Below are 7977 nucleotides of genomic sequence, written 5' to 3' on the forward strand. Positions count from 1 at the left end.
AAAGGACCAGCTCAAACCAGCATCCCAGCTTCAAAACATACCTAACCAGCATATGCTGGTTTTTTCAACAGGGTCGTTCACGTATGTAGGTTATTCGGCAAACATTTAAAGAATATTCAGTCTCCTCCACTAACGTAAATAAATAAACGCTATGTAAACATACAGTGCGCATATGAGCGCAAGGTATTTTTAAAATCGGATTAAAGCGTTTGCACGCTTAATTTTTTCCCTGTTGATCAGATTATTTTATGTCAACACCACCATTTAATTCGGATCAAGCTCATTTGGATTGTCTGGCTTTTCAGTCCGATCAAGCCGTCAATCCGATTACTAACGGAATATTCCGGTGCATGTAAAGATATCTTGACCTCTGACATGAAAGCTCCTTCAGTCATTTAAACCACCTTTTAATATTAAAGAAACTGCAACATGTCCTTTTATGAATATGCAATATAAAAGTGTTTTCCAGGTTTTTCTTACATAGCAAGGACTTTCTGAATATCTGTGTTCCCCAAAACTGAGGATAATCCTTCCATGTCCAGTTTCCCTAAAAGGTAAAAATATTAAACAAGCTTTGGTTGTTTTCATACCTGACAGATTAAATTTGTATTATTCTGTTATTGAGAGTCATTCACACTGACCAGGTCAGAAGCACTGGGCGCTTGATTAACACTGATGTTGTCCCTCCTCTTCCTCACTGTCGTCCTCTGTCAGAGTCTCTCCACTAGAGAAATTAATGATCTGTCGGGGATTGACATCTCTCAGCGGCTCTTGTACATCACCATTTCGGGTTTGAGTCATTTAGATCAGTGGTTCCCAACCCTGGTCCCTGAGGCACCCCAACACTGCACATTTTGCATGTCTCCTTTCTCTGACACACCAATTTCAGGTCTTGGAGTCTCTACTAATGAGCTGATGATCGGGATCAGGTGTGTTTGATTAAGGAGACATGCAAAACATGCTGTGTTGGGGTGCCTCCAGGGCCAGGGTTGGGAACCACTGGTTTAATGTATATGTAGGCCAAAATGTTTGATGTTCAGTCTACATCAAATCTACGTCATTACACGTTTTTGACGTCAGTTGGACTTGCATATTTGACCTGTTTTTTTTTAATGTCAATTTTGATGTCTTTTCGACATCAATGGGCCGTGCTTGGACCCCGATGATTGCCGATTGCGGTTATAAGCTATTTGTACATTAGAATAATAAATCAGCGCTGACTCGTGAGGTGGAGAGAAGTCAACATTCCCCTTCAATATTATAAACCTCATGTTGCTCAAGGGTCGCAACCTGCCCTAAAGGAAAGGCTGATCTAAATGTGTTTTTACAAACCTCTATGACTGCTTTCTTCCTTTGATCACAAAAAGAGATTTTGGGGAATGTTAGGGTCTGACTGCTTCTGTGTCTGCTTATTTTTGTGGAAATGTTCACACTTGAAATGCAAGGCGATTAAGACTGTCATTCTGCTTAACATATTTTGTATCACATGCAAAAAAGAAAGTAGGCCTATATCGGTTTAGAATGGCATAACGTTGAGTAGCTAAACAATGGCCTAATTTTCAGTTTTATCAGATGGTAGTGATTTTCTGAATCTGAAATATCATCTGAAAAACCTCTTAAATATCTGGTAGGCTATCATGTTTGAGGAATGTGCATTTCCTCTTGATTGGAATGCAGACTGCAAAAAAAAAAATTATAAACTGTATTTTAATCTTGTTGAACAGTAAGAAAATAATTCAACATGCATTAATAACTTTTTAAAAATACAGTTTTTTCAAAGTCAAAAATTAATCCATGTGTATGTTACTTTTCAAGGAAGCTGATTCCTGTCATTCATCACATGCTTGTCTTCAGCTGGTGGAACAACTCAAACAATAACTTAGAAAGTATCCACCCATCTCTCAGTATATAGAATTGCTCACCGTACGATTCCGACAGACACAATGGCACACGGCCCGAAGCTGCTGCTGCTGAGCTTGGCTCTCGCTCTGGAACCAGCCGTAGGTTTCTATGGGGGTTCCATGACGTTCACGTCTGGAAACAGATTTCCAGATGGGTCAATGGAGGTAAATCCAGTTTTAAAATTTTACAACTTAACGAGTCTCACTTTAATTTGTTTATTTGTATTATTTGTTTTACTTTTACTATTTCTGTGTATTACTGTCATACAAAGTACGTAAAATTATGCAATCTAAACTTAGATCATGAATAGTTAATTTCCTGAAGTGTCTCAGCTTGCTGTGGTGCAAAGCAATATTATTTTATTTGTATTAATTATTATATTATGTATTTATAATATTATAGTGTTTATTAATATTTTACATTTGTGTTGATTTTTTATATTTACAGTTTTCACATTTTTAATTTTAATAGTCATTTTGTTAAATGTGCATTCATCATTTTTATACATTTCTATAGGGCTTTAATTTATTTTCAGTTTCAGTTTTAGTATTTTTAATTCTTTAACTTAAACTTATTTATTTAAATTAGATGCCAAGTCAACATTTCTAATTTTCATTTGTTTTTTTTTTAATTATTATTTATTTAAGTCCAAGACGTAACAAAAATAAACCTTTCCGTATTAAAAAAATCATATAAAACATGTCATGTAATTTATGTAAATCATGTGACAACTAGCCCCGGTCTCCTCTATGTGTTTTTGGCAGATGCACTTTTACTACAGAGAGTCCAGTAGGGGTCCCTGTGGTTCTCAGGTTGACTGGATCTGTGAGAGTGGATCGTGTGGCATCCTTACTAACACCAAACCTGTGGTGACAGACAGTGCAGCTGAAAATCTGTGGTGCCAATCAGAGGTTCACATGGCCACCAATGTCACTAGTAATGGTCCATTCATTCTGAGGTAATTCTGAATCTGTTTTTATATAACAGAACTATTATGCTCTGCCTTAAGTTATTGATAGTCTTACATTGTAATCACAAAATACACATAATAGATACAAATAAATAAATATAATCCCAAAATGCACATACTAATGATCTGAAAAATGTGTATATGTTAAAGGATAAGTTCTGTAGTTAATGCATAAAGTGAATTATATGTTCTCATGTATTTAAACACATAAAAATAAATGCACATGCATTTTATTAAATATCTCTATCAGTTCCTCTGGTTGCTGCTGGGAGGATAATGTTCATGGTGTCGGTGGATGGACGCTTCGCACTCATGTTGACGCTGGTCGACGATCTGACACTCAGTCTCCAAACAGATCCCCTGTTTCAGCAGCAATTCCAAACATAAGGTGTGCGCTTTTTAAAATGACATCATGAAAATGTGTTTATACATTTGCATTTTCATTAACAGACACATTCACTTCTGTAAATAAATAATCTTGCTCCATCATCTTAATAATACACAGGATTCCTCAGAACTGCTTCCAGAGCATTCATTTGCTGGCACATGATCCAGATGACGATGTTGTGAGATGCAGGTTTAAGACGCCAACTGCACAGTTTGCCATGAACATCCAAACATTCATCTTCAAGAGGTAATGTTTTCTAATGCCAAACTTTTCAACTTCAGATTAGAAGGGCAAATGCTTAAATTTGTTTTAAAAAATGATCAAATGTTCAGGAAAATTATGTTTCTTGACCCTTTTCACATTTTGACCTTTTAATTTATGTTTTGGTGCATTAAACTGTGCATGGTTTATTCTTTTTTTGTAGGAATTGTGCACTTTGCACAGAGAAAATGCTCTGGACGTAGGTGTGCATGTGTTTGAGCTCATGCTGGAGGATTATGCCGTTTCAAACATAACTGTGACTGACGATAGCGGGGTCTCCTCAGTCAATAATGCAGTCAGTGACAGCAGTAACCCAACCGCCCTCAGTCAAGTGCCTCTGCAGTTTGCAGTTGAAAGTGAGTGAGAATCACATTATCGGTTACTGGTCAAACAAAGACTCTCCCTCATGCAATAAAATAAGTTAGGAAGCTTGTATATAGCTTTTCAGAAGAAATTTGAAGAAATCACAAATATGGATTCAAATTAAGTAGAAAAGTTAAAAACATTTAAGAGCAATATCTTTATTTTTTAACATACAAAGTCTCACAAATGAATTGAAAGAATATCAGAAGTATTAATTTGTCAAAGTACAGTAAAAATGTGGTTAGAAATGGCTAGTATATTTTACAAACAATTACAAAGAAATGGCAAGTTACATTGATTCAAATGTGAAATTTTTAAGTAGAAAAACTAAAATAGAATTTTCTTGTAAAATGTACTGTAATAATCATAGTTTTATTTCCAGCTTTGAAAAATCATTTTACAGCATAAGAAATCCTCTTACGCTCTCTGTGCAGAATTTATTTTTGTTTATTTATTTATTTTTTGATAGAAGGTGTAAAATGTTTAATCTGTTGATGAATGCGTTTTTTTTTTTATCCAAAGAAAAAAAATGGAAGTCAAAAGTGCATGGGAAAGAATATAAACTTGACATACTGTGTAGAGCTACAGTATAATTCTACCAATATTCGAGACATCGATCACCTCCTCGACAACAAAAGACATTCATTTGTGTTTAATCGACCTGAACAACCGGTTTCTGTCATTTGAGAGAAAGCATGTCATTAGCAAAAGCCAATGCAAAACAATGCAAGACATGTCAAAAGAAAAATTGTGGATGAACAGGTTCGTGGTGAATTATATCAGAACATGTAATTGAAAGTAGAAGTGAACATATATGCTCCGCTTACAATAAATATTCAGTGTAGTATATTCAAAGTAGTGCCACAGATTTCAATAAACATTTCTTAAAGAACCATTTTTTCTTGTGAAGAACAAACAATCTAAAGAGCTTTTTTTCTAATATGAAAACCCTTTTGTGCACTGAAAAGCTTTCGTGGATGTTAAAGGTGCTTCATGGTGCCTTTAGTTTTATGAGTGGATGCGACGCTTTTATTTTAGGTCTGTTGTGAATTGTGTAGCACTGATGCTGTGTTTGTGCATTTCTGTGTATTTAAACACGATCTACACCATCTTGCAGTTCTTCCACCATCTCAGGGTTGTGTACCAGGCGTGAACAAACCAAGTTTCTTGACACCAACTCCTTTACATGGAGATGTGCATCATGCCGCTGTGGGAGAGGCGCATGAGATCACCCTCCGAGCACAGATCTCAGACAGCAGGTCTGAATAATGTTTTGTGTTCATCACACAAAGAATCACAATATTTCTCTTATATATTTATTAAGCCAACTCTTCATTACTGCACCCTCCAGATTTGATTGCATTTTGCTTTTGGTGGCAGTCATAGATTTGTAATCAATCTTTTCATTTCATTTCTAAGTGGCGTGATTTTGATGAGCAGATGAATTGAACTTAATTCCTTTTTTATCAGTAGATCCAACCTTGACATGCTCAAATGTCAATGTATGCCGAATCAGGTTTTTCATGTGTCTGCCGACTGAGTTACAGTAATGTTATCTGATCTTTCTTTTGCTCCTGTCTGTGTAGCATCTCTGACTTCCAGGTCAGTGGCCCCTCTAATATGTCTAAGACTCTGACAAGTGAGAGTAATGGGGTGTTGGTGGCAACACTGACCTGGACTCCACAGGAGATGGATCTTTACCGTCGTGTTCCTGTGTGTTTCGCAGCAGACACACTTCACAGGTAAAATGGGGTCTGTATTTAAATTGATCACTGATTATTTATGTCCTCTGCATAGTTTCTTATGAGTTCTTGTCTGTCTTTTCCTTATCAGTCAGTCAGAAATGAGGTGCATCATTGTGGCTGTGGCAAAATCAAGGGTTCTTTCAGGTAAATACAATAGCAGGAACTTCTTTTATGTAACTATTTGAATACAGATGCGAAAAATTGTTTGCGAACGAATGTTTTTCGAAGTGAATGAATCATTCGCGCGTTCGCACCCAATGATTCGTTTCATTCACTCAAGTTTCTTCCTTTTGAAGACTTCTGAATGTTCGAAGGTTCACATGTTGTGATAACGTTAAAGTCATAATTTATTTAGGCTGCTTTGTTATAATTTGTGGAGAAAACAGTGCTTTAACATTCTTTCTAGAGTGCTTTACTTTAATGTATTTTTTGACACGCATATGTAGCCTAATAAAATTCAAAATTACTGGTCGTCAACATCTCAACAACTCTAAACTGTTTTTAATGAATCGGTTGACTAAATGATTCAATAACTCGCTCATGAAACACAAATATTTTCACTTATCGACACCTACTGACATACGCTGTAAAAAAAAATCCGTAAAATTGACAGTAAAAAACCGGCAGCTGTGGTTGCCGGAATTTTACCTTAAAAAATACGGTAGCAACATTTTAAGTTTTACGGTTTTAACTTAAATTTACAGTTAAAAACCGTAATTTCATTAACTGGTATAATGTTAATATACCACCAACCTATTGAAGTACTGAAATCTGTTTTGTACCTTTGTAATACACTGATAACCACCAAATGCAGGTGGTGATGAGAAAGTCACATGATGAACCAAAGCCCATCACAAGCAGCTTTTAAATAATAACATATATAGAAGGTGCACAGTGTCATTCACACAAACACTAAACACCATCATGTAACACACATGAAACTGATATAATGCAATAAACATTCATTTAACAACATTAGGTGTAACACACAACCCTAATATACAAATCTGATAAGAAAAAACTAAGAAATAACATAGTTATTTCAACAAAAAAAAAACACATCAAATTTGAAATGTAACACAGGGAATTCTGGGAATGTCAATTTACGGTTATTCACTGTAAATTATACGGTCTTTTTCACTTCCAAAAACGGTATACTACCGTAAAATTAATGTCCAATACATGTAATGTCCAATACTAAAAGGTAAAAATATTAAACAAGCTTTGGTTGTTTTCATACCTGACAGATTAAATTTGTATTATTCTGTTATTGAGAGTCATTCACACTGACCAGGTCAGAAGCACTGGGCGCTTGATTAACGCTGATGTTGTCCCTCCTCTTCCTCACTGTCGTCCTCTGTCAGAGTCTCTCCACTAGAGAAATTAATGATCTGTCGGGGATTGACATCTCTCAGCGGCTCTTGTACATCACCATTTCGGGTTTGAGTCATTTAGATCAGTGGTTCCCAACCCTGGTCCCTGAGGCACCCCAACACTGCACATTTTGCATGTCTCCTTTCTCTGACACACCAATTTCAGGTCTTGGAGTCTCTACTTCTCAGCGGCTCCTGTACATCACCATTTCGGGTTTGAGTCATTTAGATCAGTGGTTCCCAACCCTGGTCCCTGAGGCACCCCAACACTGCACATTTTGCATGTCTCCTTTCTCTGACACACCAATTTCAGGTCTTGGAGTCCCTACTAATGAGCTGAGGATCTGAATCAGGTGTGTCTGATTAAGGAGATATGCAAAACATGCAGTGTTGGGGTGCCTCAGGGACCAGGGTTGGGAACCACTGATTTTTAGATGATCAAAACTAGACGTTTCTTCTTAAAAACTGAAGCCGATTTGTTTTCTTCGACTTTTCTTTTTCAGATAATACACATCACAGGAGCATTTAAGCATTGTTTTGTTCTCTCCTTTATGCTAAAAAAAATGTAGGCCTAAATTTAAGCTTTGTGTGTTTGAATTGCATATAACATTTTTGAAATTCCATTTAACAAAAACTAATAAACTTAACGTGATACACATTTTTCAGTCATACATAAATGAAAGAGGTAAGATTTCTGCACTCAAAAATATCATATTAACTATTTGCATCAATTTGATTTTAAATAATCACATTTTCAAAATGCATTTATAAAAATCGCTTAGAATCAGCATTAATCTTTTCACAGTGAAAACAATTTTTTAATTTATTTAATTTATTCGGTTAAAAAGTATGAACATGGTTAAAATATGGCTAGCTGTGAAATACGCAATAATCAGTTAAAATGTGTGAGATTGACACTAATTGGAGTTACTGGATATATATATATATATATATATATATATATATATACACACA

At 35.6% G+C, this 7977-nt stretch overlaps 1 protein-coding gene across 2 annotated transcripts in view; it reads right to left on the reverse strand.

The window, feature by feature from the left end:
* Positions 1–7977, reverse strand: part of brox (BRO1 domain and CAAX motif containing) — a 23301-nt gene that overhangs the window by 1992 nt on the left and 13332 nt on the right. Inside the window, exons 15-16 of one of the 2 annotated variants that reach the window (XR_001631988.1) lie at positions 6921–7020; positions 481–547 (exon numbers count right to left, since the gene is read on the reverse strand). The gene's annotated coding sequence lies outside the window, so the exon portion shown is untranslated. Of the gene's footprint in view, positions 1–480; positions 548–6920; positions 7021–7977 lie in introns of those variants that run through there. The other variant, XM_016461668.1, reaches the window with a different exon arrangement.

The sequence above is a fragment of the Sinocyclocheilus anshuiensis genome, unplaced genomic scaffold (assembly GCF_001515605.1).
Source record: "Sinocyclocheilus anshuiensis isolate Anshui unplaced genomic scaffold, SAMN03320099.WGS_v1.1 scaffold96, whole genome shotgun sequence".
NCBI classification, from domain to species: Eukaryota; Metazoa; Chordata; class Actinopteri; order Cypriniformes; family Cyprinidae; genus Sinocyclocheilus; species Sinocyclocheilus anshuiensis.